This window comes from Salvia splendens, chromosome 7 (assembly GCF_004379255.2).
Source record: "Salvia splendens isolate huo1 chromosome 7, SspV2, whole genome shotgun sequence".
NCBI lineage: Eukaryota > Viridiplantae > Streptophyta > Magnoliopsida > Lamiales > Lamiaceae > Salvia > Salvia splendens.
Window position 1 is genome coordinate 31584280 of NC_056038.1, and position 19848 is coordinate 31604127.

The following is a 19848-nucleotide window of genomic DNA, read 5'->3' on the forward strand; positions in this document are numbered from 1 at the left end:
CTAATATGTTTTATTTTACTTCCTTATGGAAATAATAAAATAAGGTTTTCATACAAAAATGTCCAATGTTACTTTGTATATGTATATTAGTAAAACAAGGGTTTATGTTGTGAATAATAAAGGACTTTTCTCTCCCCGTGCAAACAGTAAATCTAAAGAAATTATTAACGCCCCCATTTGATTCAAATGTGGTTGCAGTACATATTTTTATTTATTTATGTGGTGTTGATATTGCTTTATTTTTATATATTTGGATTAATATGAAACAAATTAATACGTGTGCATTGCACAAGTGTTACACTACGTACCAATAAAACATAACATGATAAAAAAAGCTATTTATTTTCTCCGAATTATCGCCATAAAATAGAAACAAGAATTATATGTTGGTTTCTGGATTACAAGATAGCAAAACCGGGCGTAATACAACCCAAAAGAAGGAATACAGAAGAAAGAACTGAACTGAAATTACAACTTAAAAAATGAAGCAACTAAACCAGTATGGTATGATAGCCGAGTCGAGGAGGCCTCTTCCCGCAAGACGAGATACGCCCCGATAGTGCTCTCGGTTTGGCGTGTCGTCCCCAAAGGTAAAACGGCTACGTCTCTTTTGATGCAGCACCGCAATTAGCAGAGCTCCGGCGAACTGGATAGAGGAGAGGGCAGAGCTTCGACAGAAGGACAATGCAGAGAGAGGGAGAGAGCTTATACAGAGAATGCTTGTATGTGTGTCCTTATGCAGAGAATGCTTATAGGTCAAGCCACCATGCAGGGTCAACCAAGCCATGAAGGCTCATCATGGCAGATTCGTAACCGACGGCGGTTACAAGCGTGTGGCAGGAGTGTGCCATTCGCGTGTGGATTTCTCACGTGGCAGCCGTGACTGTGCCTCGCTTGACGACGTGTCAAGCCACTTGGATTGCTGACTCGGCGGTGGTCTAAAAAGAATAGTTTGGGCCAAGCACCAAGCCCAAAGACCACCCAAAGACCAATTGCCAAGATCCAAGTCCAAGTCCAAGATCAAGATCAGGATCGGGATCGGGCTCGGGCGGGCGGCGGCGGCGCGCGCGTGTGGGCTCTTTCACCCATCTTGGTCCACTATAATTATTAAGTAACATAAAGTCACTTAATTTATACACATTAAAAGATGTGTTAATCCTCCAATGTGGGATAATTAACACTAGTTAAGTATTCCCTAAGCTCCAACTCCAAGCTTTAATTAAAAGCTAATTATGCCCAACTTTAATCCACTATTTCTCACTCACCGGAAATCGGATTTGAGAAAGTGAATATACTACATTTATCTACGTAAAATGTAGATCGACGCTATGTCATTTAATTTCATAAAATTAAATGTCTCGTCACATTTATTATTTGGTCAAAATCCATTGATCGGGCATATTTAATCCATGATTTTTACAATCCCCCACATGAGTGGAAATAGCCAAATGCATATGCATGCAGACACAAGCTCAACCCTCGAGAGGTATATAAGCATAAGGATAGGTAGTTGTTGGCCTTGAACCTTCCATAGTCGACACCATCGGATACACAGGCGGCTTAGTAGCGCGATGCTTTGAACTAATCCCCCACGGCGTGCACCGAGACAATGGTGTTAACGCTTAAACACCTCAACCTCATCCTCATCCGTTCTCACGTTTTGTGTCCATTGCGGTCTTGGACACCACTTTGGATTCATAAGTGTGTTTTATGAAGCGACCACACTTCGCACTTACATAGGTGATTCTTAGTCAAGTACCTTGCCATACTTGGTCTCTTTGAGAACTCCATCTCTTTGAGATCCTTAAGAACCATTAAAAGTCATAGACTTAGCCTTTACCACTAGGCAAGTTCTCTAACACTCTATTGCTCTCTAGGGAATAGATATAGTTGAGTGTTTCACATGAACTCTCATAGCTTAGTTGTCCCTTTGAACCAAGTTCTTGGGATCTCCAGTCATCATGGTTGGGTTACCACTATAATAGTTCTTTAGTTTGTGGATTTCAAACCCATTCCCTCTAGCAACTTGTTCATTTGATCACGGTTTAACCCTTTGGTTAGCGGATCCGCTAGATTATCTATTGACTTCACATAGTCAATTGTAATCACCCCTGTTGTGAACAAATGTCTCACGGTGTTATGTCGTCGACGTATATGTCGAGACTTACCATTACAGAAACCATTGTTTGCCCTTCCAATAGCCGCTTGGCTATCGCAGTGGATTAGCACTGGTGGCACTGGCTTAGACCAACATGGAATGTCTTCAAGGAAGTTCTTAAGCCACTCGGCTTCCTTACCAGCCTTATCTAAGGCAATGAACTCTGATTCCATTGTTGATCGGGCTATACATGTCTGTTTTGTGGATTTCCATGATACAGCTCCACCCCCAATAGTAAAGACGTATCCACTTGTTGAAAGTGAGTCTCTATTATCGGATATCCAATTGGCATCACAGTACCCTTCAAGTACCGGGGGGTATCTCGAGAAGTGTAGCCCAAGATTTTGAGTATGTTTTAAATATCTCAAAACCCTCACAAGAGCTCTCCAATGCTCTTTGCTTGGATTGCTCGTGTAACGACTCAGCTTGTTCACAGCACAAGCAATGTCAGGTCGAGTGCAATTAGTCAAGTACATAATGCATCCGATCACCCGTGCATACTCTTCTTGAGCAACGGGCTCACCTTTGTTCTTGCTCAAGTGAACGTCGAGTTCAATTGGAGTCTTAACCGGCGCGCCATCATAGGCTTTGAATTTATTCAATATCTTCTCAACATAATGTGATTGTGTTAAGATGATTCCATCAGACTTTCTTAGAATCTTCATTGCAAGAATTACATCGGCTAGACCCATGTCTTTCATGTCAAAGTTTCTCTTTAACATGGCCTTTGTATTGTTAATTTCTTGAGTGTTACTACCCAAGATTAACATATCATCAACGTATAGACACACTATAACATGGCCGTTATTAGTGCTCTTGATGTAGACACATTTGTCGCACTCGTTGATTTTAAACCCATTTGATAACATCACATTATCAAACTTCAAGTGCCACTGCAATGGCGCTTGTTTCAATCCATATAGAGATTTTACTAGCTTGCATACCTTTTTCTCTTGTCCAGGTACTACAAACCCTTCGGGTTGTTCCATATAGATTTCATCTTCTAGTTCACCATTTAGAAACGCGGTCTTTACATCCATTTGATGAATCTCAAGATTGTGCAATGCAGCAATAGCGAGAAGCACTCGGATAGATGTAATCCTTGTTACAGGTGAATAGGTATCGAAGAAGTCATGTCCTTCCTTTTGTTTAAAACCCTTTACTACTAATCGGGCTTTATACTTATCTACTGTTCCATCGGCCTTAAATTTCCTTTTAAGTACCCATTTGCAACCTAGAGGTTTCGCACCTTCAGGTAGATCTACCAACACCCAAGTGTGGTTTAGCAAAATTGAATCAATTTCGCTTTGAACAGCTTCTCTCCAATGCAGCCCGTCTGGGCCAGCAAAGGCTACTTTTATCGATGTTGGTTCTTCATCCAACATGAAAGCAATGTAGTCAGGACCAAAAGTTTTTGGTGTTCTGACTCTATTACCACGTCTTAGTACTGTATCTTTTGGATCGGGCCTTGCACGTTTGCGCGATTCAGGTTCCGCATCCGCTGAATTAGAACTAGTGGCTTCTTCTTCCACTGGTTTAGAACTAGTGGCTTCTTCAATTCTTGTCTCAGAATCGGTTGAGACTTTTTCCTTGTCTTTGCAAGGAAATGTATTTTCGAGAAATACAGCATTCCTCGACTCAATTGTTGTTCCTACTGTGATAGTCGATATTTCAGACTTGTGAACAACAAATCGATATGCACTACTGTTAAGTGCATATCCAATGAAGATGCAATCAACCGTCTTAGGTCCGATTGTAACTTCTTTGGGCGGAGGAACCATCACCTTTGCCAAACACCCCCATACTTTGAGGTATTTGTAGGATGACTTCCTTCCCTTCCACAACTCATAAGGAGTGACATCTTTTCCTTTGAGAGGGATCTTATTCAAGATATAGTTGGCTTTCAAAACAGCTTCCCCCCACATGTTATGTGGTAATCCTGAAGTTAGAAGCAGTGCATTCATCATCTCTTTTAGAGTTCGATTTTTGCGTTCTGCAACACCATTAGATTGTGGTGAATATGGTGCAGTCGTTTGATGGATTATACCACTTTCGTTGCATAATTCCTCAAACGGGGCTACATATTCGCCTCCTCTATCGCTTCGAATCGTTTTGATTTTACAACCAAGTTGATTCTCAACTTCGTTCTTATAATTTTTGAACGCTTCTATTGCTTCATCTTTACTTCTTAAAAGATAAATGTAGCAATACCTTGTGCAATCATCTATGAAAGTGATAAAGTACTTTTTACCACCTCTAGTTTGCACCATCTTTAAATCACATACGTCCGTGTGAATTAATTCAAGGGGTTTTGTGCTTCGTTCAACCGAGTGAAACGGCAACTTAGTCATTTTTGCTTTAAGACAAATTTCACATTTATCTTGGATATCCAATTCATTAGCCTTTAGTAAATCTATATTTACTAATCTTTTAATGGCTTTTGAATTTACATGTCCCAATCTACAATGCCACAAATTTGAACACTCAGTCAAGTAAGAGGAAGTAGATGCTTTATTTTTATTAGCCAAAGGCTTTGCAACACTGCGAGTTGCCACACTAAGCTTGAAAAGCCCATCGGTTACATAACCTTTTCCGAGGGATTTTCCAAACTTATACAAAGTAAACCTATCAGACTTAAATACAAGTTTAAACCCCTTCTTAACTAGTATTGATCCTGACACTAGGTTCTTGCGGATGTCCGGGACATGCAGCACATCCTTCAAAGTGATCGTGACGCCAGACGTCATCATGAGAATCACGTTACCAACGCCGAGAACTTCGGACGATGCTTGATTCCCCATGTTGATCTTCCTCCCTTCAGCAGCAGTGTAGGAGACAAACTTGCTCCTATCTGAGCAGACATGAGCAGTAGCGCCGGTGTCGATGTACCAGCCACCCTTGTTATCAACAAGGTTAACCTCTTCAGTGACCACAACAATGAGGTCGTTTTCATCCCAGTCTTTGAACTCCTTCTCAACGACGTGGGCAGCCGGCTTCTTCTTCTTGCTGCGGCAGTCTTTAGCAAAGTGGCCTTGTTTGTCACATTTGTAACAGTCGCCTTCAAACTTCTTTGAAGGTTGCTTTCCCTTCCCTTTGTCATTTGGACGGTTTGGGCGAGGGTGTTTGTTGGAGGAACCGCCCCGCTCCAACAGATTGGCTTTGGCTTCATTTGGGGTGAAGCCCTTATCCTTTTGGTCGCTTTTGCGCACATCAGCCTCAATTCGCAACTTCACGATCAAGTCTTCAAGGGTCATCTGCTTTCGCTTGTGCTTAAGATAGCTCTTGAAGTCCTTCCAACTAGGAGGAAGTTTGTCAATGATCGTGCACCTTAGGAATTTGTCGGGCAAGGTCATCCCTTCAGCCACTAATGCATGGATGATCATTTGGAGCTCTTGGACTTGCTCCATGATGGGTTAAGAGTCGACCATCTTGTAGTCCATAAATTTGGATGCTACAACTTGTTCAGTCCCTGCAGCATTATCTATGCTATATTTCTTTTCTAGGCTTTCCCACATTTGTTTAGATGTGGTTACATTGGAGTATACATTGTACAAACTATCATCTAAAGCACTTAGAATGAAATTTTTACAAAGATAATCTCCTTTCCTCCAAGCCTCATAGTCCGCATGACTTCGAGCCTAGTCTCTTGGTCACTTGGCACGGGCGGCTCGTTCTCCGTGAGGAAGTTGGCGACGCCCAATGTTGTCAAGTAGAACAACATCTTTTGGTACCACCTCTTGAAGTCAGATCCTCCAAACTTGGGTGGTTTCTCGGCAGGTGGCATCATTCTTGGTGCCAAAGGTGCCGAACTTGGTCCATGGAAGGAACCAATTCCGTTGCCCCCGAAGGAGCCAACAACATGGTTGGGCATAGAGCCCCCACCATTCATGTCGGGCATAGAGCCCGTCATGTTCATATTGGTCCCGGAGGAGCCAATACCCGTGTTGGTCCAGAAGGAGCCAGCACCCGTGTGAGACCCGAAGGCCCTAGCACTCGATCCATTAAAGGATCCGAATGAACCACTAAAAGTGGAACCAACTGTTCCACTCGAGGTGGATCCGCCAGTGAGCCCATGGGTGTTAACATACACCCAAGGGGTTGTTGATGAAGATGGATAGAACCCAGGGGTTGGCATCATCGACGGAATCGATGAAGTGTCGACAGGTCCAGTGGTCGCCATGGTGGAGGGAATGGCAGCGGCGGAGGTGGCAGCGGCGGTGTTGGAATCAGTCGACATCTCCAGCAAAGGTATTAAGTGTTTCGAAAGTTTTTAGGTTCAGTTTAGAAAAAGTGAATGGCACACTCCTGCCACACGCTTGTAACCGCTGCGACCACGAGCACGAGCACGAGCACGGGCACGAGCTCGGGCGGGCGGCGGCGGCGGCGTGCGTGTGGGCTCTTTCACCCATCTTGATCCACTATAATTATTAAGTAACATAAAGTCACTTAATTTATACACATTAAAAGATGTGTTAATCCTCCAATGTGGGATAATTAACACTAGTTAATTATTCCCTAAGCTCCAACTCCAAGCTTTAATTAAAAGCTAATTATGCCCAACTTTAATCCACTATTTCTCACTCACCGGAAATCGGATTTGAGAATGTGAATATACTACATTTATCTACGTAAAATGTAGATTGACGCTATGTCATTTAATTTCACAAAATTAAATGTCTCGTCACATTTATTATTTGGTCAAAATCCATTGATCGGGAATATTTAATCCATGATTTTTACAATATAACAAGAATCATAGAACAGAACAAAGATATTCCAAGAACAAAACACAGCAAATCTCGACTCCTATGTACAGTACGACATTTTTCTGAACCACATATAGGCGTGCACAAACCGAACCGGCACCTAAAGGAATTGTCGAGGACGTTCTTGTGAGGGTACACATGACTTCATTTTTCCCGTCAATTTTGTAGTATTGGATATGGAAGAAGACGTGAATATACCGCTTATCCTGGGGCGCCCATTCCTTGCAACGGGAAAAGCATTGATAGATGTGGCAAAGGGAGAGCTCACTCTTCATATGGGTAACAAACGTCACATCCTATCTATCTACAATGCTATGAAGAGTCGTGAGGAAGAAGAACTTGTTATGAAGAAAGAGTGCAAAGCTGTGCACGTTGTAGAGGTCCAAAAGGCACAAGAAATTGAGTCCACATTTGGGGATTTTTCTTTACCGCAATGGATGTTTGGTTCATGTGGTGGATCAATTTTTAAAGAAGAGACTACATCAAATCCTAAAGTGAAGGTGAAGAAAACAAAAGCTGAAAATTCACCTAAAGTGGAAGCCAAAATTTCTGATGGAGCTCTGAAAAATACTTGGTGGAAGAAGAAATTGGCTATATCATATGCTTCCAAGATTGACAGAAAATCCAACGCCACCATTTATGGCGTGACATGATGCAGCTCATGGACGACGTCGAGCCAACGACGATAACCAAAGGCACTGTAGGGGAGGTAACCCCTAGTAGGTATCTTTTAATTCTTTTGTTTCAGTTTGTTTTTGGTGTGTTTTATGTTGCTTGCATACCATGTTAGTCTCCCTTCTCCACCAACTTTTCAAACTTATTCTTTGCATAGCTTTGAATAAGTTTGGGGGGATGATATGGTGGATAGGGACACTAACGAGGTACTTATCTTTTTGCTTTAGATTGATTAGTTGTGTTTTGTTGTTTTTATTTTGTTTTAGGATAGAATTGCTTTGTTTAAGAAATTCATGAAGTTTTGTGTTGTTTGGTTGTGATTGATTGCAAATTTTGGGCTTGAATTAAAAAAAAAAAAATTGGTATAATTGGGGTGAAGACTAGTCTTCTATGATAAAAGAACCATCCATTTTGAGCTATCACTTGACCATTGACTTGAGAGTTTGAGTAATTGGGTGCATAAGTAACGAATTGCTTGTTTGCCTTGATTCATGCTATTTACCCAAGTGAGATTTTTGAGCCTTCAATTCTTTCATGTGTGTTTTATCATCAATTGTGCATGTGTTTCTAGAACTTGCTCCTGGTCTTCTTGAGTCTACAAAGTGACCTTAAATATAGGGGAAGATGTTAGGCCATCGTTGTTAGCCTCATTTTTACCTAAACACTAACCTTAGTATATAACACCCTTGTTAGCCAAGTTTGAGCCTTAAGCCTTTTCTTTTGTCAAGCTAATCAAGTGGATTGGGAATCCTAGACTCTAAATTTGTTGAGATTTGAAAAAGAAGAGTTGGGAAAGTATAATTGAAAAAGGTTGGTTGAGTTTGTACTTAGAAAAAAAGTGAATGAAAAAGAAAAAAAAAGAAGAAAAAAAAAGGAAAAAGAAGAAAGAAAAAAAAAATTGTATATAGAGAAAAATTTGAGGTCTTTGGAAGTTGGGAAGAAATTAGACAAAGTCTAGTTATTATCTAGAAGTGTTTTGAGAATGGTTGAAGTTAAAAGTTGATTGTTGTGATTTCTTGGGATTTTACGTTTTGAGAATTTCAGTCACTTTAGCCAAATATTTCATCACCTTACCAAAGATCCTACATTATAACCTAAATAAAAGACCTTTCGGACTCTTGATTTATTGTCACACGAGGTAGAGGAGAGGTCAGACATTGAGCAAGCTTATGGTAAACCATGCATTTTTGCTTGATTTGAGTGACTACTTGATACGTTATACACTTTTTAGTGAGGTGAATATACACACATATATACATCCCGAGTGAAGTACGAATCCAAGGTGATATACGAGTTAGTAGCAAAAGTGCATTCGACAGCTTAACTTGATGGAATTTGTATTGTGATATGCTCCTTTATTCCATATTCTTTGAGACGATGATGATGTCTAAAACCCCTTTAAATCCAAGTCTTCTTTTAATTCTTTTTCTTCATTGCTCGAGGACTAGCAATTATGTAAGTTTGGGGGAGTTGACATACTTGGATTTTACATGATTTTAGAGGGTGGTTTTGTATGAATGTGATCATATTTCGTCTATTATTAGGCGTGTTTATATCTACTTCTCTATTATGTTGGTATGTTGACCTTTTTGTTAAGATTGTGTAGAAAAAGGTGTAAAATAGGTGGATATGCAGCAGCCTTGGTTTGAGACAATTCTTCTAGAGATTTTGAAGTCCAATCAACACCCACTGCATATCATTCTCTTCTTCTTCGAAAGAGCTTCGCGTGGGTATCTCAAACGCCCTAATCGGAGTTCGGATGAGAGAGATATGGCCGATCTACGAAAGCCGCGCACAGGTAACCCGGCCGGGTTAATTTACAGTGCAAAAATACAACCCGGCCGGGTTGAGCCAGAATCCAGCAACTGTCCTAAAATGGTGACCCGGCCGGGTTGAATTTCCAGTTCAAAAATACAACCCGGCCGGGTCGGATTGTCTGACGCGTCTGAAAGCTGAAAACGCGATTTTTGAAGGGAAATAAGAGGAGAAGAAGCCTAGGGTTCATTCTACATTCTACCTACCGCCTACCACACGCACTCACACCCTCAAGAACACCTTTGAGAGAAAGATTTGAAGTTTGGAGACTCTATATCGGAAGATTGAAGCTTCATTCCATAGATTGATCTCACAGGAGTACTTAGTATCTATATTTCATGTATTTGTTGAATTTCTTTGTGTTGAATATGATTTTCTTCATAAACATGAGTAGCTAAACATCTCTTGTAGAATTCTTGGTGATGATGCACTAATTTCATAGTTTTTATCCGATTGATTTTGTTCTTGCCTTGCTCTTGTAGTTATTTGATTATTCTTGGGTTTATTCCTTTCAATTGCTTGATCACCACTTGATTGTGTAGGATTAATTAGATTAATCGGGAGATGAAATAGTTAATCCGGAAAGAAGAATAATTCACACCTTAATACAATAGAACTCGGGAGAGTTGAGGTTTTGAGTGAGGTCATTAACCTAATCAAACTTTTAGGAGTTAGAGGTTTTAGGATTAGAAGGGGACTTCAATTCTAGCATCTAATCTATAGGTTTCTCACCTCGGGAGGGGGTTTAATCTATAATCGTGGTTGACTTAGTAACTCTAGAGACACCAACAGGTAGGGCGAGTCAATTGGATAAGAGCTTGGAATTGTGCATCGGATCCTTGAGTTCTACAATTTCTCCATATTATCTTTCATTATCACACCGTGTTTTCTAGTCCTTAATTGATACTTGCTTATTATATGCTTTTATTAGTTGTTAGAACAAACCAAACTGCACTTGATTGTCTAGATAGTAGTTGATCTTTGTTCGTGGTAGTTAAGTAGATACAAAATTGTCTCTGTGGGATACGATACTCTTGCTTACTGATTGCTACACTAGCCCCGTACACTTGCGGGTATAACTTGTGTTAAAATAAGTTGAGTCAAGTTTTTGGCGCCGTTGCCGGGGACAATTGTGTGTCATTATAGCTTAATATCGTGATAATAATTGAGATTACTAGTCTAGATTTTACTTGCTTTATTTTTACTTTTTATTTTGAGTGCTCTAATAGATGTGTTTCCTTGTTCAGGTTGTATGCACACGCGTTCTAAAGGTCCACCTTTAGAGCCTATCGATCCCGAGATCGAAGCAACCAACAGAAGGAGGAACGCACATAGAAGGTTAAACCAAAGGAATCGGGTTTCTTCACCCGCTCATAGGCGACTACCTTCTCCTATCCAGAGAACTCCATCACCCAGTCCATCTCCACCTCCGTCACCTATCCAGTACGAGCCTCATTCTCCAATTCTAATGGAGAACGGCAGGGAGAACAACAATGAGGATCCTGTCATTCGTGAACTCCGTCTACAGCTGGCTAACATGCAGAGGCAACTGAATGAGCAGAACGCGAGGCCAGAGCCCGTACAGAATCAGTTTGCCTACAGACAGATCACTAATCCACCAGTCAACAATGCGGGGATAGCGGCCAACAGCTTTGAATTGAGACCGGGGTTGATAGACAGAGCAGAAGCAAACGCATTTGGTGGGACAGGTTCAGAAGATGCCAACAAGCACCTCACCAAGTTCATACAGATCAGCAACACAGTAAAGGCGAATGGGGTCACAGATGAGCAAGTCCGCCTCCGATTATTTCCATTCTCTTTGAAAGACGAGGCGAGGGACTGGTATGACAGCATGGGTCCTAATTCTGTGCCCACATGGGATGCAATGGTGGAGCTGTTCTTGGAGAAATACTATCCACCTAGCGAGGCACTCAAACGCCAAGCTGAGGTCATTCAATACAAGATGCACCCTCAGGAGAATATCATGGAGGCTTGGAAAAGGTTCAAGCAGCTGATGAGAAGATGCCCCAATCACGGGCTAACTCCGGGACAACAGATCTTAACCTTCTACAGGGGAGGCACGCTGGAAGCAATGCGTGAACTAAACATGAGCGCCGGAGGATCTCTCTTGAAATTGGGGGAAGCAGAAGCACTTGAAGTGATTGAGAGGGTGGCTTCAAATGATGATGGATGGAGAAACGACAGAGGCAGATCTTATAGGGTGGCATCCACCTCCGATAATGATAGGATGGATGCAATATCCAAGCAGCTGGAATTCATAACTGACAAGCTTGGGTATATGGGAACGAGTCAGGTTGGGACTGAGATGCAACAAGGAGTCGAAGATGTGAACTACGTTCATCAAGGTGGCAACAACAGAAATTTCAACAATTACCGCCCCAACCAAGGAGGAGGCAATTACAACCACTATGGGAACAAGGTGCATCCCAACTTGTCCTACGGGAACCCGAATAATGCCCTGCAACCACCACCCGGATTCCAGGTATCAAATGGCCAAATCATAGAACCGAGGAAGGATGAGCTGAAAGATGTGTTAATGGCCTTTATGAAGCAAACGGGAGAGTGCATGAAGGACTCCAACAAACGGCTAGTGCAGGTTGAAGCTAATGTGAATGACCTTAATATTCACATGAAGAGCATCGATAACCGGATGAGCCAGATTTCACAGGCAGTGGGTATTCAGCATCAACCGGGCCAATTTCCGTCACAAACAATTGTAAATCCTAAAGACTGTAAGGATTGCAAAGCCATTAATCTTAGGAGTAGAAAGAGCTATGATGGCCCAACCTTGCCTGCAGAGAAGGAGAAAATCTCTCAAGAAGAGGTGGTGGAAGAAGAAGAACCAGTGGAAGAGGTGCCGCCTCCCAAGGCAAGCATCGTGATACCTGCACCCCCTGCTGAGGTTAAGATCCCATTTCCACAGCGCGTGCAGAAGAAGAAACTAGATGATCACTTCTCTAGGTTTCTTGACATATTTAGAAAAGTGCACATCAACATCCCGTTGGTAGAGGCGTTACAGCAAATGCCTACATATGCAAAGTTTCTAAAAGATGTGCTCTCCAAGAAGAAGAAGTGGACTGACTATGAGACGGTGAACATATCTGAAAATTGTAGTGCCATAATTCAGAAAAAGCTACCGGCCAAGCTTAAAGATCCTGGGAGTTTCAACATCTCATGCGTTATTGGAAATGACAGACAGACAAAGGCACTTTGTGATCTGGGGGCGAGCATAAATTTGATGCCATTATCATTTTTCAGAAAGATGAAGATCGGCACTCTCAAGCCGACAACAATAACACTACAGATGGCAGATAGAACCGTCACCTATCCTAAAGGAATTGTCGAGGACGTTCTTGTGAGGGTACATGACTTCATTTTTCCCGTCGATTTTGTAGTATTGGATATGGAAGAAGACGTGAATATACCGCTTATCCTGGGGCGCCCATTCCTTGCAACGGGAAAAGCATTGATAGATGTGGCAAAGGGAGAGCTCACTCTTCATATGGGTAACAAACGTCACATCCTATCTATCTACAATGCTATGAAGAGTCGTGAGGAAGAAGAACTTGTTATGAAGAAAGAGTGCAAAGCTGTGCACGTTGTAGAGGTCCAAAAGGCACAAGAAATTGAGTCCACATTTGGGGATTTTTCTTTACCGCAATGGATGTTTGGTTCATGTGGTGGATCAATTTTTAAAGAAGAGACTACATCAAATCCTAAAGTGAAGGTGAAGAAAACAAAAGCTGAAAATTCACCTAAAGTGGAAGCCAAAATTTCTGATGGAGCTCTGAAAAATACTTGGTGGAAGAAGAGATTGGCTATATCATATGCTTCCAAGATTGACAGAAAATCCAACGCCACCATTTATGGCGTGACATGATGCAGCTCATGGACGACGTCGAGCCAACGACGATAACCAAAGGCACTGTAGGGGAGGTAACCCCTAGTAGGTATCTTTTAATTCTTTTGTTTCAGTTTGTTTTTGGTGTGTTTTATGTTGCTTGCATACCATGTTAGTCTCCCTTCTCCACCAACTTTTCAAACTTATTCTTTGCATAGCTTTGAATAAGTTTGGGGGGATGATATGGTGGATAGGGACACTAACGAGGTACTTATCTTTTTGCTTTAGATTGATTAGTTGTGTTTTGTTGTTTTTATTTTGTTTTAGGATAGAATTGCTTTGTTTAAGAAATTCATGAAGTTTTGTGTTGTTTGGTTGTGATTGATTGCAAATTTTGGGCTTGAATTAAAAAAAAAAAATTGGTATAATTGGGGTGAAGACTAGTCTTCTATGATAAAAGAACCATCCATTTTGAGCTATCACTTGACCATTGACTTGAGAGTTTGAGTAATTGGGTGCATAAGTAACGAATTGCTTGTTTGCCTTGATTCATGCTATTTACCCAAGTGAGATTTTTGAGCCTTCAATTCTTTCATGTGTGTTTTATCATCAATTGTGCATGTGTTTCTAGAACTTGCTCCTGGTCTTCTTGAGTCTACAAAGTGACCTTAAATATAGGGGAAGATGTTAGGCCATCGTTGTTAGCCTCATTTTTACCTAAACACTAACCTTAGTATATAACACCCTTGTTAGCCAAGTTTGAGCCTTAAGCCTTTTCTTTTGTCAAGCTAATCAAGTGGATTGGGAATCCTAGACTCTAAATTTGTTGAGATTTGAAAAAGAAGAGTTGGGAAAGTATAATTGAAAAAGGTTGGTTGAGTTTGTACTTAGAAAAAAAGTGAATGAAAAAGAAAAAAAAAGAAGAAAAAAAAAGGAAAAAGAAGAAAGAAAGAAAAAAATTGTATATAGAGAATAATTTGAGGTCTTTGGAAGTTGGGAAGAAATTAGACAAAGTCTAGTTATTATCTAGAAGTGTTTTGAGAATGGTTGAAGTTAAAAGTTGATTGTTGTGATTTCTTGGGATTTTACGTTTTGGGAATTTCAGTCACTTTAGCCAAATATTTCATCACCTTACCAAAGAGCCTACATTATAACCTAAATAAAAGACCTTTCGGACTCTTGATTTATTGTCACACGAGGTAGAGGAGAGGTCAGACATTGAGCAAGCTTATGGTAAACCATGCATTTTTGTTTGATTTGAGTGACTACTTGATACGTTATACACTTTTTAGTGAGGTGAATATACACACATATATACATCCCGAGTGAAGTACGAATCCAAGGTGATATACGAGTTAGTAGCAAAAGTGCATTCGACAGCTTAACTTGATGGAATTTGTATTGTGATATGCTCCTTTATTCCATATTCTTTGAGACGATGATGATGTCTAAAACCCCTTTAAATCCAAGTCTTCTTTTAATTCTTTTTCTTCATTGCTCGAGGACTAGCAATTATGTAAGTTTGGGGGAGTTGACATACTTGGATTTTACATGATTTTAGAGGGTGGTTTTGTATGAATGTGATCATATTTCGTCTATTATTAGGCGTGTTTATATCTACTTCTCTATTATGTTGGTATGTTGACCTTTTTGTTAAGATTGTGTAGAAAAAGGTGTAAAATAGGTGGATATGCAGCAGCCTTGGTTTGAGACAATTCTTCTAGAGATTTTGAAGTCCAATCAACACCCACTGCATATCATTCTCTTCTTCTTCGAAAGAGCTTCGCGTGGGTATCTCAAACGCCCTAATCGGAGTTCGGATGAGAGAGATATGGCCGATCTACGAAAGCCGCGCACAGGTAACCCGGCCGGGTTAATTTACAGTGCAAAAATACAACCCGGCCGGGTTGAGCCAGAATCCAGCAACTGTCCTAAAATGGTGACCCGGCCGGGTTGAATTTCCAGTTCAAAAATACAACCCGGCCGGGTCGGATTGTCTGACGCGTCTGAAAGCTGAAAACGCGATTTTTGAAGGGAAATAAGATGAGAAGAAGCCTAGGGTTCATTCTACATTCTACCTACCGCCTACCACACGCACTCACACCCTCAAGAACACCTTTGAGAGAAATATTTGAAGTTTGGAGACTCTATATCGGAAGATTGAAGCTTCATTCCATAGATTGATCTCACAGGAGTACTTAGTATCTATATTTCATGTATTTGTTGAATTTCTTTGTGTTGAATATGATTTTCTTCATAAACATGAGTAGCTAAACATCTCTTGTAGAATTCTTGGTGATGATGCACTAATTTCATAGTTTTTATCCGATTGATTTTGTTCTTGCCTTGCTCTTGTAGTTATTTGATTATTCTTGGGTTTATTCCTTTCAATTGCTTGATCACCACTTGATTGTGTAGGATTAATTAGATTAATCGGGAGATGAAATAGTTAATCCGGAAAGAAGAATAATTCACACCTTAATACAATAGAACTCGGGAGAGTTGAGGTTTTGAGTGAGGTCATTAACCTAATCAAACTTTTGGGAGTTAGAGGTTTTAGGATTAGAAGGGGACTTCAATTCTAGCATCTAATCTACAGGTTTCTCACCTCGGGAGGGGGTTTAATCTATAATCGTGGTTGACTTAGTAACTCTAGAGACACCAACAGGTAGGGCGAGTCAATTGGATAAGAGCTTGGAATTGTGCATCGGATCCTTGAGTTCTACAATTTCTCCATATTATCTTTCATTATCACACCGTGTTTTCTAGTCCTTAATTGATACTTGCTTATTATATGCTTTTATTAGTTGTTAGAACAAACCAAACTGCACTTGATTGTCTAGATAGTAGTTGATCTTTGTTCGTGGTAGTTAAGTAGATACAAAATTGTCTCTGTGGGATACGATACTCTTGCTTACTGATTGCTACACTAGCCCCGTACACTTGCGGGTATAACTTGTGTTAAAATAAGTTGAGTCAAGTTTTTGGCGCCGTTGCCGGGGACAATTGTGTGTCATTATAGCTTAATATCGTGATAATAATTGAGATTACTAGTCTAGATTTTACTTGCTTTATTTTTACTTTTTATTTTGAGTGCTCTAATAGATGTGTTTCCTTGTTCAGGTTGTATGCACACGCGTTCTAAAGGTCCACCTTTAGAGCCTATCGATCCCGAGATCGAAGCAACCAACAGAAGGAGGAACGCACATAGAAGGTTAAACCAAAGGAATCGGGTTTCTTCACCCGCTCATAGGCGACTACCTTCTCCTATCCAGAGAACTCCATCACCCAGTCCATCTCCACCTCCGTCACCTATCCAGTACGAGCCTCATTCTCCAATTCTAATGGAGAACGGCGGGGAGAACAACAATGAGGATCCTGTCATTCGTGAACTCCGTCTACAGCTGGCTAACATGCAGAGGCAACTGAATGAGCAGAACGCGAGGCCAGAGCCCGTACAGAATCAGTTTGCCTACAGACAGATCACTAATCCACCAGTCAACAATGCGGGGATAGCGGCCAACAGCTTTGAATTGAGACCGGGGTTGATAGACAGAGCAGAAGCAAACGCATTTGGTGGGACAGGTTCAGAAGATGCCAACAAGCACCTCACCAAGTTCATACAGATCAGCAACACAGTAAAGGCGAATGGGGTCACAGATGAGCAAGTCCGCCTCCGATTATTTCCATTCTCTTTGAAAGACGAGGCGAGGGACTGGTATGACAGCATGGGTCCTAATTCTGTGCCCACATGGGATGCAATGGTGGAGCTGTTCTTGGAGAAATACTATCCACCTAGCGAGGCACTCAAACGCCAAGCTGAGGTCATTCAATACAAGATGCACCCTCAGGAGAATATCATGGAGGCTTGGAAAAGGTTCAAGCAGCTGATGAGAAGATGCCCCAATCACGGGCTAACTCCGGGACAACAGATCTTAACCTTCTACAGGGGAGGCACGCTGGAAGCAATGCGTGAACTAAACATGAGCGCCGGAGGATCTCTCTTGAAATTGGGGGAAGCAGAAGCACTTGAAGTGATTGAGAGGGTGGCTTCAAATGATGATGGATGGAGAAACGACAGAGGCAGATCTTATAGGGTGGCATCCACCTCCGATAATGATAGGATGGATGCAATATCCAAGCAGCTGGAATTCATAACTGACAAGCTTGGGTATATGGGAACGAGTCAGGTTGGGACTGAGATGCAACAAGGAGTCGAAGATGTGAACTACGTTCATCAAGGTGGCAACAACAGAAATTTCAACAATTACCGCCCCAACCAAGGAGGAGGCAATTACAACCACTATGGGAACAAGGTGCATCCCAACTTGTCCTACGGGAACCCGAATAATGCCCTGCAACCACCACCCGGATTCCAGGTATCAAATGGCCAAATCATAGAACCGAGGAAGGATGAGCTGAAAGATGTGTTAATGGCCTTTATGAAGCAAACGAGAGAGTGCATGAAGGACTCCAACAAACGGCTAGTGCAGGTTGAAGCTAATGTGAATGACCTTAATATTCACATGAAGAGCATCGATAACCGGATGAGCCAGATTTCACAGGCAGTGGGTATTCAGCATCAACCGGGCCAATTTCCGTCACAAACAATTGTAAATCCTAAAGACTGTAAGGATTGCAAAGCCATTAATCTTAGGAGTGGAAAGAGCTATGATGGCCCAACCTTGCCTGCAGAGAAGGAGAAAATCTCTCAAGAAGAGGTGGTGGAAGAAGAAGAACCAGTGGAAGAGGTGCCGCCTCCCAAGGCAAGCATCGTGATACCTGCACCCCCTGCTGAGGTTAAGATCCCATTTCCACAGCGCGTGCAGAAGAAGAAACTAGATGATCACTTCTCTAGGTTTCTTGACATATTTAGAAAAGTGCACATCAACATCCCGTTGGTAGAGGCGTTACAGCAAATGCCTACATATGCAAAGTTTCTAAAAGATGTGCTCTCCAAGAAGAAGAAGTGGACTGACTATGAGACGGTGAACATATCTGAAAATTGTAGTGCCATAATTCAGAAAAAGCTACCGGCAAAGCTTAAAGATCCTGGGAGTTTCAACATCTCATGCGTTATTGGAAATGACAGACAGACAAAGGCACTTTGTGATCTGGGGGCGAGCATAAATTTGATGCCATTATCATTTTTCAGAAAGATGAAGATCGGCACTCTCAAGCCGACAACAATAACACTACAGATGGCAGATAGAACTGTCACCTATCCTAAAGGAATTGTCGAGGACGTTCTTGTGAGGGTACATGACTTCATTTTTCCCGTCGATTTTGTAGTATTGGATATGGAAGAAGACGTGAATATACCGCTTATCCTGGGGCGCCCATTCCTTGCAACGGGAAAAGCATTGATAGATGTGGCAAAGGGAGAGCTCACTCTTCATATGGGTAACAAACGTCACATCCTATCTATCTACAATGCTATGAAGAGTCGTGAGGAAGAAGAACTTGTTATGAAGAAAGAGTGCAAAGCTGTGCACGTTGTAGAGGTCCAAAAGGCACAAGAAATTGAGTCCACATTTGGGGATTTTTCTTTACCGCAATGGATGTTTGGTTCATGTGGTGGATCAATTTTTAAAGAAGAGACTACATCAAATCCTAAAGTGAAGGTGAAGAAAACAAAAGCTGAAAATTCACCTAAAGTGGAAGCTAAAATTTCTGATGGAGCTCTGAAAAATACTTGGTGGAATAAGAGATTGGCTATATCATATGCTTCCAAGATTGACAGAAAATCCAACGCCACCATTTATGGCGTGACATGATGCAGCTCATGGACGACGTCGAGCCAACGACGATAACCAAAGGCACTGTAGGGGAGGTAACCCCTAGTAGGTATCTTTTAATTCTTTTGTTTCAGTTTGTTTTTGGTGTGTTTTATGTTGCTTGCATACCATGTTAGTCTCCCTTCTCCACCAACTTTTCAAACTTATTCTTTGCATAGCTTTGAATAAGTTTGGGGGGATGATATGGTGGATAGGGACACTAACGAGGTACTTATCTTTTTGCTTTAGATTGATTAGTTGTGTTTTGTTGTTTTTATTTTGTTTTAGGATAGAATTGCTTTGTTTAAGAAATTCATGAAGTTTTGTGTTGTTTGGTTGTGATTGATTGCAAATTTTGGGCTTGAATTAAAAAAAAAAAAAAATGGTATAACTGGGGTGAAGACTAGTCTTCTATGATAAAAGAACCATCCATTTTGAGCTATCACTTGACCATTGACTTGAGAGTTTGAGTAATTGGGTGCATAAGTAACGAATTGCTTGTTTGCCTTGATTCATGCTATTTACCCAAGTGAGATTTTTGAGCCTTCAATTCTTTCATGTGTGTTTTATCATCAATTGTGCATGTGTTTCTAGAACTTGCTCCTGGTCTTCTTGAGTCTACAAAGTGACCTTAAATATAGGGGAAGATGTTAGGCCATCGTTGTTAGCCTCATTTTTACCTAAACACTAACCTTAGTATATAACACCCTTGTTAGCCAAGTTTGAGCCTTAAGCCTTTTCTTTTGTCAAGCTAATCAAGTGGATTGGGAATCCTAGACTCTAAATTTGTTGAGA